The sequence below is a fragment of the Microcebus murinus genome, chromosome 1, assembly GCF_040939455.1.
Source record: "Microcebus murinus isolate Inina chromosome 1, M.murinus_Inina_mat1.0, whole genome shotgun sequence".
NCBI classification, from domain to species: Eukaryota; Metazoa; Chordata; class Mammalia; order Primates; family Cheirogaleidae; genus Microcebus; species Microcebus murinus.
The window spans coordinates 103,416,257-103,429,001 of NC_134104.1; the positions used below are offsets into that span (position 1 = coordinate 103,416,257).

Sequence of the window (12,745 nt, forward strand, 5' to 3'; positions counted from 1 at the left end):
AGAAAAGAAAAGTAAAGCTTTCCGATTAAGTAAAATTTCATTGAATAATTCCATAATTTTAAAAACTAATATTTTAAAGAGAGAGACAAAGACATTTGGTGCCTTTAACAAATAAATTATGTGGTGGAAGAATGTTCTTAATTAAGCACTTTACTAGTGAAAAAGAGCTCACAGTTACTTTATGCCAAATCAGGTACTGTATTTTCATTTATTAAAACACAATCTTTTGTTTGTAAAGTATAATTTCCAGAGGACAATTGCTATTCCAGAATTAAGCTTCTGAGTACTTTAGCAATTTCCAACATATTATGTACACCCAGTGATAAGGTTCTTTGCATATTTTGTGTTATGTATTACTCTGATGCATTTTAGATCATACAAACCCTTCACAAATTAGAGAAAATAGAGATTAAGTTGTGAGTCTTCATAATTTTATATTTGTAGGGAAATATATACTAACTCCTGATTTTGTTAACTTTATAACATAGGTTGAATTTTAGAATGGGGTTTTTATAAATGATGGAGAATAAAATGGGTGGGAGAAAATGGCACACAGCATCTAAAGAAAGATAGAGGGCAGTGGCCTCTAGAACTCCATGCACTGCCATTGGAAAGCCTGTGTTGGGCATCGATGTCAGATCCTGAAGAATCACATGGAAAATAATTCATCCTAGAGGCAAGGAGGCCACACCAAACCATAGACTACAGTACTTTGTCACATGGTTGTCCATTATGTATTATAATCAAAATGTTTACTTGAATAAAGAAAAGAGCCCATTTAACTCTCACATATGAAATGTATTTTGATTTTTAATTTTTGGATTAAGAAGTTCAGATTGCCATAACAGCTTTTTATTTCTTCCCATTTATATTATTACAAATTATACATACTTTCAAACATAATTTTAAGTCTATACATCTTTCATGACTTGAAGTGTTAAAACATATTTTAAGCCTTTAACTATAAGGTGAAAGCCATTAATTACATCTGCTCTAGAAATAAAAAATTATTTTGAATTATATTTCATTGGTAATTTGGGTACAGTTTGTAATGCATGCCAGAAAAACTTCTTCATAGCTATGTGCAACTATGTTGCACACATTGATCACTATGGCATTTAAAAATGATCTACCTGAATCTGAGGATCTGTTTATTATAAATTATTAGTACTAAAAAATATTACCCTATTTTTGTAAGTGAGTTTTTTTCTTGAATGATTGGTCCTGATAAACTCTACTCTCAAGTATGGATATCAACTCCTCCTGTTAATGCATTACATATTTATTGGCTAATATTAGATTGAGCATGTATCTTTTTATATTAGTATCTCTATCGGTGCATTGGTTGCAACATGTATATATCTGAGTTTGAAAAGTTCTTATAAGATTAGCTAAAACTAAAACCACAAAATCTCTCCATTGTGAATGTTTTAATTTTGCTTGATCAATCATAAGTTTGTTAATGTCTTAAGTAGATTTTTTTCTAATTTTTTGTTATCCCTTTAAAATCTAAACCTACAATCTAAAGTTATTGTTGGGTTTCATCCCTTTATTGCAAGGATTTTTTTTTTTTTTTTTTTGAGACAGAGTCTTGCCTTGTTGCCTAGGCTAGAGTGAGTGCCATGGCGTCAGCCTAGCTCACAACAACCTCAAACTCCTGGGCTCAAGCAATCCTACTGCCTCAGCCTCCCAAGTAGCTGGGACTACAGGCATGCGCCACCATGCCTGGCTGATTTTTTCTATATATATTAGTTGGCCAATTAATTTCTTTCTATTTTTAGTAGAGACGGGGTCTCGTTCTTGCTCAGGCTAGTTTTGAACTCCTGACCTCGAGCAATCCGCCCGTCTTGGCCTCCCAGAATATTGGGATTACAGGCGTGAGCCAGTGCGCCCGGCCTATTGCAAGGATTTTTATCCAAAACAGATGTCAGTGGGGCTGGGACCCTAAACCCCTGAATTGCTTTCAAAACTCTGGATATATAATTTTTTGTTTTTCTGGACAGAGTAAAATCTTGAATGGGCTGTGATCCAAAAATCGTGGTTTTTAAAGTGGGCTACATTATGACTCATAATCACAAATCTGAAATAATAGTTATGAAATTGTTTAAAGATTTCTGAGAAGAATGTTGGAAAAAAATCAATGATGAAAACTGGAAAATCTCTGCCTTTGTAATACTGTTTTTTTTTTTTTTTTTTTTTTTGAGACAAGAGTCTCACTCTGTTGCCTGGGCCATGCTGTGGCATCAGCCTCGCTCACAGCAAGCTCAAACTTCTGGACTTAACCAATCCTTTTGCCTCAGCCTCCCGAGTAGCTGGGACTACAGGCATACACCACTATACCTGGCTAATTTTTTCTATATATATTTTTAGTTGTCCAGATGATTTTCTATTTTTAGTAGAGATGGGGTCTTTCTCTTGGTCAGGCTGGTCTGGAACGCTTGACCTTGAGCAATCCTCCTACCAAGGCCTCCCAGAGTGCTAGGATTACAGGCGTGAGCTACCAAGCCCGGACTGTATTGAACTTGAAACCTTGAAGGAGTAGATAAGACATTATGGTAAAAGTGAGACCATAAGGATGAATTATATCCTACAAAAGACTTATCTTAGTCATTGAACTCTTTTTTTCCCAATGATTACTTTTATTTTGCCTTGTTAACAGAAACCCAAAAAAGTATGTTGCTTTATATTAAATGGTTGAGATCATTATTTAATATAAAAGATGACTAAATTTGTTTTTGTATTTTGGAAGATTATGTTTTTCCTAGTAGTTGAAAGAATGACTAAAGCTATATAACACAGACCCTACTAAAAATAAATAAACAACTTAGTGGGAACATTCCATGCCGATTTCTAAAATGTATTTTACCTTAGTATTAGAGAAAGAAAATAAACCTTTAAAATAATTCCATTAAAACTAGGATTAAGATACTTACTTAATAAGAACCATTTTAGTTATAGAAGGGAAGGTGATATTGTAACTGCTTAGACTTTTTTTAACCAATGTCTTTGTTAGATAACAAGGCATAATTATTTTATTTTCCTTTAGAGAAGATTTAAAATACCTATTACAGGCCATGTTCTTTTCTACTTCAGCTTGTATCTGCCTGATTTGACAGTGCCAAATTTTTAATGTAATCACTATTTGGTTTAGGACTGAGAGCTCTTCTATTTACTATTAGTCAAAACCACCATATTACAGTTTTCATTTTATTCCCCCAGTTTGTTAGCAAGGTAGAATTAGAATCAGCATGGAGAGCTAATTTTCCTTCCTGAAATTCTGTTTTGTTGGAGACAGGTCCCATTTCAGGGCAGCCTAATTAATGTACAGGATTCATACCCTCTCCCTTTAAGTGAATAAAAGCTTTTATCTGACCATTGGATTATAAAGATTGCTTTTAAAGATGTTTGTTTGTTTTATTATATGTTTGTTTACTTTTGACCATTGGATTATAAAGATTGCTTTTAAAGATGTTTGTTTGTTTTATTGTGGGAAAGGGAAACGGGCATTTTATAGGAGAAAATAGTTTTATGAAGCAGACCGAAAATACTATGATTAATCATAACTTTAAAAAATTTTTTAAAATTTTACCCGTGTATCATTAAAGAGATCATATTAAAATGCCCACAATATTAATTTGCATAGCTCATATGAAGTCTTGAATCATTTAGAAAAAAGTTGCTATAGATTAATAGTTTTTTATTGTCAATATAGATAATACAACTTTATAACACTTCTGTGTGAAGAGTAATGATTAAGTAGCAGGACTGAAATAAACAAGGTACTGGTATAATTCATAGGGAATGATCATAAGTCTCTAAAATTTAGTACCCTAGTCAGTGAATAATTAGTCACTAGTATAAAATATAAATACTAAAGCCTATTCTTACTTTCCTTGAAATGACCTAAATGTTGGAAAAATTTAATTTTATAGTCATAGTTAATGTGAAATTTTTTATCACATGTACCTATAAAGCTAGGAAAATATAACATTGAAACAAAATTTGATATTTTAAAAAGTTAGTTTGGTATATTTGATACATTGACAAATTACCACTTTCAAATTATATTGATGAGTCTATTGTCCTTTGATATTGCATTTCAAAAATTAGTGTCAATTGAAAAAAATACTAAATGTTGAAAGTTGTCATTGTAATTTTTACAAAATTGTGCCCATGTACAGGTTTGAATTAAGAATATACAGTACACAATCATTTCTGTTATCGTTTTTAGAAGATCTAGCTCTAGCCTTGCTAGTTTTGCATTAAGTGTTTTGAGTATATGTGAAATATTTAGTTATATTTGGTTAATTTATTAAAAGAGTGCATTAAACCTTAATATTTATGAAATGTTTAAGTATTTGGAATATATTTGAAATAAATTCTCCAGATTTTTACATAAAGTATTACTTAAATGCTCAAAATGATTGTTACACAATCGATCTCTAAAAAATAAAACATTAATGAAATATTTTGTTTTCATTTTTGTTAACAGCTAAATTTACTTTCAAATCAATCATGTTAAAATTACAGTAGATTGGCATACTTAGTACCAACTCTAGTAATTTCAAGTCACATATACTTACCACCAAAACTTTTTTCTTTTTTTTTTTTTTCTAATAAAGCCAGCATCAATTATTGTTTGTATCTTTCTTTTTAGAGAGACAGTCTTGCTCTGTTGCCCAGGCAGGAGTGCAGTGGCACAATCAGAGCTTACTGCGACCTTCAACTCCCAAGTTTGAGTGATCCTCCTGCCTCAGCCTCCTAAGCAGCTACGGTTATAGGCAGGGGTCACTGCGCCCCACTAATTTTTATTGTTTTTTTTAGAGATGGGGCTCCCAAAGTGGTGAGATTACAGGTGAGAGCCACCATGTCTGGCGTGTTTGTATCTTTAACTAATAACCTGAGCAAAAGGAAGGGCAGATAGCAGCATGACATTTTCCCTTTAAGAAGATATAATATTTGGATAGTTTGGGATTATTAAGAATTTCACAGCTGTCATCACATCACTGCACTTCAGCCTAGCAACAAAGTGAGGCTCTAAATAAATAATAAAGAATTTCAGCTTTTTTTTTCTCTTCTGGAGTCGCTGTCTGTAGGCACTCAAAATGGTCCAACGTTTGACATATCGCTGTAGGCTTTCCTACAACACAGCCTCTAACAAAACTAGGCTGTCCCGAACCCCTGGTGATAGAATTGTTTACCTTTATACCAAGAAGGTTGGGAAAGCACCAAAAGCTGCATGTGGTGTGTGCCCAGGTAGACTTTGAGGGGTTCATGTTGTGAGACCTAAAGTTCTTATGAGGTTGTCTAAAACAAAAAAACATGTCAGCAGGGCCTATGGTGGTTCCATGTATGCTAAATGTGTTCGTGACAGGATCAAGTGTGCTTTCCTTATCGAGGAGCAGAAAATAGTTGTGAAGGTGTTGAAGGCACAAGCAGAGCCAGAAAGCTAAATAAGAAAATGAACCTTTTTTGAGGAATAAAAATTAAAAGGCTTGTTCTGTGGGGAAAAAAAAAAAGAATTTCACTGGGAAATTTTATTACAAAATCTGTTGTTTTTAAAACATTTGTATTTGGGTATAGGCTTCTTTAGTGGTTACAATTTTGAAGAGTTCCTTTAAAAGACAATATGAAACCGTAGAGAAAATATTTTATGTTTCTGTACAGTTAGAGCTCTCTGAGCAAATTTTACTGAAATTTGGGACCTGTGCTGAAAGAGAAGCCTTTGAAGTTAAATTATGACTAAATAGATCGTGAGAAACCATCCAGAGTTTATTAGTTTGCTAGGACTGCCATAACAAAATACCACAGACTGGGTGGCTTTAACAGTGGAAACTTACTTTCTCACAATTCTGGAGGCTGGAAGTCTAAAATCAAGGTGTCAGCAGGTTGGGTTTCTCCTGAAGCTTCTCTTCTTGCTTTGGAGACAACCACCTTCTTGCTGTGTCCTCACATGACCCTTCCTCTGTGCACATCTATCCCTAGTATCTCTTCCTCTTCTAAGGACACCAGTCCTGTCAGCTTAAGGCCCCATCCTTATGATCTCACTTAGCCTTAAAAACTCTATCTCCAAATACAGTCATTGAGGTGTGGGGCTTCAACCTACCAATTTTGAGGAGGCACAATTCAGTCCATAACACAGAGAAACTTCTTCAGTATGCACATTTAAGGAGGGGATGAGACCTGAGACCATGAAGACATCTCCAGTTGTTAATCTAGAGACACTAGTCTTGTCTTGCCCTTGAGAACATACATTTATATTCCAAAGGGTAGAATTTGTTTACACTAAGAAAGTAAGATTTCTCTTCCCCTCTCTGGAGGAGAGGAGGCCTTCTGTACAGCTGTCCTGTATTACCAGCCAGATTCATATTTAGGGCTTCCTCACCTACAGTACAAACTCCAGTATATGTAGGCTGTAATCAATCTGAGAGGCTCTTTTTGGTCTGGCTCACCTCATAGGTGAGAACCGGGGTGTGGGAAACTGGTGTGGTTATTATATGTAAGAAATGATTAAATCTGTTCCTGCTTTCAGGACAACATGAATATAGACATTTTATCTGTTGTTTCTTGGAATTGTAACTATTTGTTGATTATATTATGGTCAGAGGACTGGGATATTGAAAATATGGATCTTAGAATCAAGAGTTCAGTCTCTTGGCCAGGAGCAATGGCACATGCCTGTAATCCTAGTACTTGGGGACGCCGAGGTGGGCAGATCGTTTGAACTCAGGAGTTTGAGACCAGCATGAGCAAAATCGAGACCCCATCTCTACTAAAAATAGAAAGAAATTAATTGGCCAACTAAAAATATATAGAAAACATTAGCTGGGCATGGTGGCGCATGCCTGTAGTCCCAGCTACTCAGGAGGCTGAGGCAGTAGGATTGCTTGAGCCCAGGAGTTTGAGGTTGTTGTGAGCTAGGCTGACGCCACAGCACTCTAGCCCAGGCAAGAGTGAGACTCTGTCTCAAAAAAAAAAAAAAAGTTCAGTCTCAAGTGTTTAGATGTCTCATTTATATTTTGTCCTAGCCTAAATGGGGCAGATTACCTAAGTAGTGTAAGTTAAAGTGAGAATTTTAAAAAGTCTACTTCTGTGGGTAGAAGAAATTGTAAATCTAACATTTTAGTAGTGAGCTGTAAACTGAAGCAAAAATTGGATGTTTAGGTGAAGAAATCACACCCTGTAAGTCAGGAAATGTTAATTATTACAAAAGAAGAAAGCAACCAGTTGGGTTTTTTTAATAAATGAAGAAATGGTAAAACCATTTCAAAATAACACTTTTACAGTTTTTTGAATATTTGCCTTTATCAAGTTAATAACTTCTGATGAAAGAAAAGGTCAAGTTTTTGTTTTTTAAATTCATTTATTTCCAATCGTAACTCTTAAGTTTTTTCTATTGTTGATCAAATACTACCTGCACTGAGATTGACTTATAAGTGGATCATTATATATTGTCAGTGTATGCAAAAGCTTGTAAAATTTGCATTTTATGAATACAAGTATATATATTTATATATAATATATAAAATATATTTTTATATATATAAAATATATATATATATATTTTTTTTTAGAGAGGGTCTTGCTCTGTTGCCCAGGCTGGAGTACTGAGTAAAGTGGTGCAATGGCATGCTCATAGCCCACTAAAACCTTGAACTCCCAGGACTCCCAGGCTCAAGTGATCCTCCTACCTCAGCCTCCTACGTAGCTAGGACTACAGGTATATACCACAATACCCAAGTAATTTTTTTATTTTTTTACAGAGATGGGGATCTCACTATGTTGCCCAGGCTAATCTTGAACCTGGCCTCAAGCAATCCTTCCATCTCAGCCCCCAAAGTGCTGGGATTACAGGCATGAGCTACTGTGCGTAGCCTCTATTGCCAATTTCTAATAAAATGAAATTGGAGGCAGGAGGTCAGTTAGAAGGCCCTCACAGTAAGCAAAGACTAAACTAGAATGGTAGCATTGGAAAAGGAAAAGAAGAAATAAATTCCAGAGATTGTGAATGTTAATTTTAAGGACAATTGGTTACCTGTAGGAAGCATGAGCTTTTAGTGTAACTGATTGTAGGAAATTATGGGCAGAGTAGCTTTGAAAGGGAAGATAGTTTTAATCAGAAGATAGTAGTATGAGTGTGAATAGGGACTTTTTTCAAAAAATTTTTTTTCTGAGAAGTTGAGACTTGGACATTCTTTTTAGTTCAGTGAGTGAACCAGGAAAATAAAGCCAGTAGGATTGCAAAAGAGAAAGGGGGCAATTTGTAGGGCAAAGTTCTATAGAAGACTGGATGAAGGTAATAGCATTTTTTTTTTTTAAATGTAACATTTGTCCCAGTAAAAAATTAAATGGCACACTCTTCATTATTTCAGTCCTGATAAAAATAAAATTGAAAATTAAGAGTTTTGTTATATAAACTCATATTCCTCACGGTTAATATCAACGTATTTTTTAAGGTGCAGATTGCTTCTCAATCTAGAATTGTGCAGTAGCCTTCTGATGAATCTTCCTTACTCTCAGTTCCTCTGACTTTTATCTATATTCCTCACTACAAGTATTACAGAGTTCTTCCAAAATGCCATCAGAAAATATGAACTCCTTTCTTTAGACCAAATTGTTTTTCCTAAGTGATAAATCAGTAATCTTCATGATCTAGTTATACATTTAAATACACTCTGTCCGTTGTATATTCTACATACCAGATGCAGTAAGTAGAGAATTCTAAATTTGAGAAGCACTGTTTGTACTAACCTCCCAAATTCAAGACCATGTCCGATGGCATTCCTCCTTTAAAATTAGCAGTGAGCTTTAGGGCACTCCCTTGTCCACAGTACTACAACAGTTTAAATAGAAAACAAAGGCTCTGCCTTGGATGATTACCAAAACCACTGCAATCCAGTGTCAAGATCATTATAGGCTCCTAGATTATTAATAATGGTAAAAGCGAACACTTATTCAGTACTTTCCTCATTCCAGATACTGTCCTAAACTCTTCATATAAATTATCTCATTTAATCTTCATGAAGATTCTTAATCTTAAACGGTAGGTATCATTGTAATTCCTATTTTATACAAGAATAGAGACAAGGAAAAGGTAAGAGATTTGTCCAAGGCCAGACTGCTAGTAGGCGGCTGTCAGAGTTCAACTAACATCCACACTCTTAAACCACTGAACTGCTAATGCTGTGTTGCCATGACCATCTCACTTATCCTGCCTTATAGCCAATGTTGTTCTATTCTGAATGTTTTGCACCGTCTAACTCCCAATGACAAAATTCCTCATGGGATAGTTGGAGCTCTCCTTAGACCAATACTGCAATTTTTTGTTTCTGTCCCTTGGTTCATGCCATGTCCTACACTTGAAATACTTTTTACTCTCAAAAGTGACTTTTTATTTAAGATAAGTGTTTGGTTAAGAGTTTTAATCAAAAAAGACCTAACTTCTGAACCTGGAGATGAGATTATGAGAGAGAATTTAAGAAAACGTTGAAAGAGATGGGAGAGAGGTTGAAATTAATTTTTGCCAGGTATTTTGCTATCAGTAAAATAGAAGGTCAAAAAGAAGCCAGGTGCGGTGGCTCACGCCTGTAATCCTAACACTCGGGGAGGCTGAGGTGGGCGGATTGCTCAAGGTCAGGAGTTCGAAACCAGCCTGAGCAAGAGTGAGACTCCATCTCTACTATAAAAATAGAAAGAAATTAATTGGCCAACTAATATATATAGAAAAAATTAGCCAGGCATGGTGGCGCATGCCTGTAGTCCCAGCTACTTGGGAGGCTGAGGCAGCAGGATTGCTTGAGCCCAGGAGATTGAGGTTGCTGTGAGCTAGGCTGACACCATGGCACTCACTCTAGCCTGGGCAACAAAGTGAGACTGTCTCAAAAAAAAAAAAGAAAAAAGAACGTCAAAAAGAAACTGAGGAATAAGATTCAACTGAAAAGACAGAAGAGATTTAAGATAGGGATAAATGGTAAGAAATCAATTAGAAATAAATCAAGACTAAGTTTAGAGTTTAGGTAGTATAATTTTGACATGAGACTAATTAGCCAGATTTTCTCACTTTCCTAGCAGTTCTTAGAATCTCAAGGGGGAAGTCTTAGCAGTGATGGGATTTAGCCATGGTGACTTGGCCTTATAGATACGGCAGAAGGATATGGGAGCAAGAGATTCTGGGACAGTAGCTCTCAAAGGTATTTCTGTGGTGATGAGACATGATGAGAGTCACTCCTAAAAGCATACCTAGTTATTTCTAATCCCTGAAGGTCTGGTTGTTTTATTATTTCCCACTCAAGAAAACAAATTTGGGTATAAGAGTAATACCTTATTTCTATCTGGAATAGTTTCTCAGTTCTTTGTATTTGATACCCTTTACACATGTGCAAGAAGGGGATCATGCACATATGTGCATATACACATATACACACCTCATTTGGACATGTAATTTTTGGAGAATAAAATTAAACTTCATAAGTGAGTCTGATAGGCCAATCTCATTCATATCGGTAAAAAAAAAAAAACCACTGATCTACAATATTATCATATATTTGAATTGACCTATAAGATAAGGGATATTTTAAAAAATTATTTGTTAACATTTTATTATGGAAAAATTTAAACATATAAAAGTAGACAGAGTACCATGCAGAGTTAAATGGAACAGTCTACAAGACTGCCAATACTTCTAACACCAACCACAGAGTTCAGGGGTTCCCAAAGCCATCCTGAGGTGTAATGATTTGCTAAAAAGACTTACAGAATTCACTTAAAGCTGTTATACTCATGGTTATGGTTGATTACAGGGAAAGAATACAGATTAAAATATGCAAAGAGAAGACACATGTGAGTGTCATGCATAAGCAGAGTCCAGGATGGTTCTCGAAGTAGAGATTCCAGTTGTCCTCTCCCTGTGTAGTTACGGACATTAACCATTCCCAGCAATGATGTGTGATGTGACAAGACAGACACATGGAGTAGTGCCAACCAGGAAAGCTCACCCAAGCTTTGGTGTCTGGAGTTTGTTGGGACATCATAGTTGACTGCCCATACAGATGTCCTCAGTCTTCACCCCTCTGGAGGTCAAACGAATACCAGGATACTCAAATCCTATACTATAAATGAGTTTGTGTGTTCCAAAGACTTCAGGTAAAAGACATACTTGTCAGGCTAAACAAGGTTTTAGAGACTACCAGAGGCAAAGAAAGGACAATAGCCAGACCTATCTTTGGACAGCATTAAATTCTTCATTACACAACCCATTACTCAGCTTCAGTAAGTACACCTCCAACAAACTTCCCTTACCATACTATTTTTTGCATTAAAAATATTTAGAGGCTGGGCATGGTGGCTTGCACCTGTAATCCTGTAACTCTGGGAGGCCGAGGCGGGAGTATCACTTGAGGCCAGGAGTTTGAGACCAGCCTAGGCAACAATGGAAGACCCTGTCTCTACTAAAAAAAAAAAAAAAATTAACCAGACGTGGTGGTGGTAGTCCCAGCTACTAGGAAGGCTGGAGGCTGAGGGGAGGAGGATCACTTGAGCCCAGAAGTTGAGATTGCAGTGAGCAACTGTTTGCTCAAATCTGTCTCCCTTAGCTTGAGGCTGGGGCATATTTTATAGCCAGTGGGTAATGAGGTGTGCTCTGATTGGCTGTTGGAATGGGGTGATGCTAGGAGGCATGTTCTGACTGGATCCTGCCATGGGGTAACACCACGGCTTGACCTGATTGGATCCTAATGCTGCCATGAGATGTCTGCTTCCTAATTCAGTCCCTGCTCCTGGGTCTGAGCACTGAGGTTCCATCTGTGGTTGCATGCTTGGTTCATCTCAGGTTAAGTGACCTTCAACCTGGGAGTCCATGGCAACTGAAAAACAACTCACAACTTTGTTACATAAAAACTGAACCACATTCCTCTGATGTGATTACACTAGCTACTAAGTAAAATCTTAAGGTTATAGCAGGCCATTTGGGCAGTTGGGCCTGTGAGACAGTTTCTGGAGCAGGTGCTTTGTGTCCTGAGTGCTTCTTCTCCTGGTCCTTCAATTCCAGTATAATTGAGTTATTCAATTCCCAGTTCATATGATAAGTTTTCACAGTAGTTTTTTAGGAGGTTGTGTGGGAGAGATACCATGTATGTGTTGGTAGCGGAAAGAGATTAAGAAATACTCAGTGAGGCAAAAATAGAGTTGCTAGAGATAGGTTAATAATAGTATTCATAGAATACTATCATAGTATTCATAGAAATCAATGAAGTTCTGCTCCATGAGGAAGGGAGCAGTGTTTGTGCCTTATTGCCTTCCTTTGTGTTAAAGAGATATTATCTAGTGTGACATTTTAATTCTCTTTCTCTTTCTTTTACTATAACTTTGTGAGTTATTTTCTTATTGGTTCCCATGGTGATTACAATTAACATCTTTTTTATTTTTTTTGAGACAGAGTCTCGCTTTGTTGCCCTGGCTAGCGTGAGTGCCGTGGCGTCAGCCTAGCTCACAGCAACCTCAAACTCCTGGGCTCAAGAAATGCTTCTGCCTCAGCCTCCCAAGTAGCTGGGACTATAGGCTCTAGCCACCACACCCAGCTAATTTTTTTTTTCTATTTTTAGTAGAGACGGGGTCTCACTCTTGCTCAGGTTGGTCTTGAACTCCTGAGCTAAGCAATCCTCCCGCCTTGGCCTCCCAGAGTTCTAGGATTACAGGCACGAGCCACTGTGCCCAGCCTACAATTAACATCTTAACTTAAAACAATCTA

At 36.4% G+C, this 12,745-nt stretch overlaps 1 pseudogene; it reads left to right on the plus strand.

Moving 5' to 3' along the window:
* Positions 1-3,584: 3,584 nt before the first annotated feature.
* LOC105876657 (large ribosomal subunit protein eL34-like) lies at positions 3,585-7,938 on the plus strand (annotated as a pseudogene).
* The last annotated feature ends 4,807 nt before the right edge of the window (positions 7,939-12,745 follow it).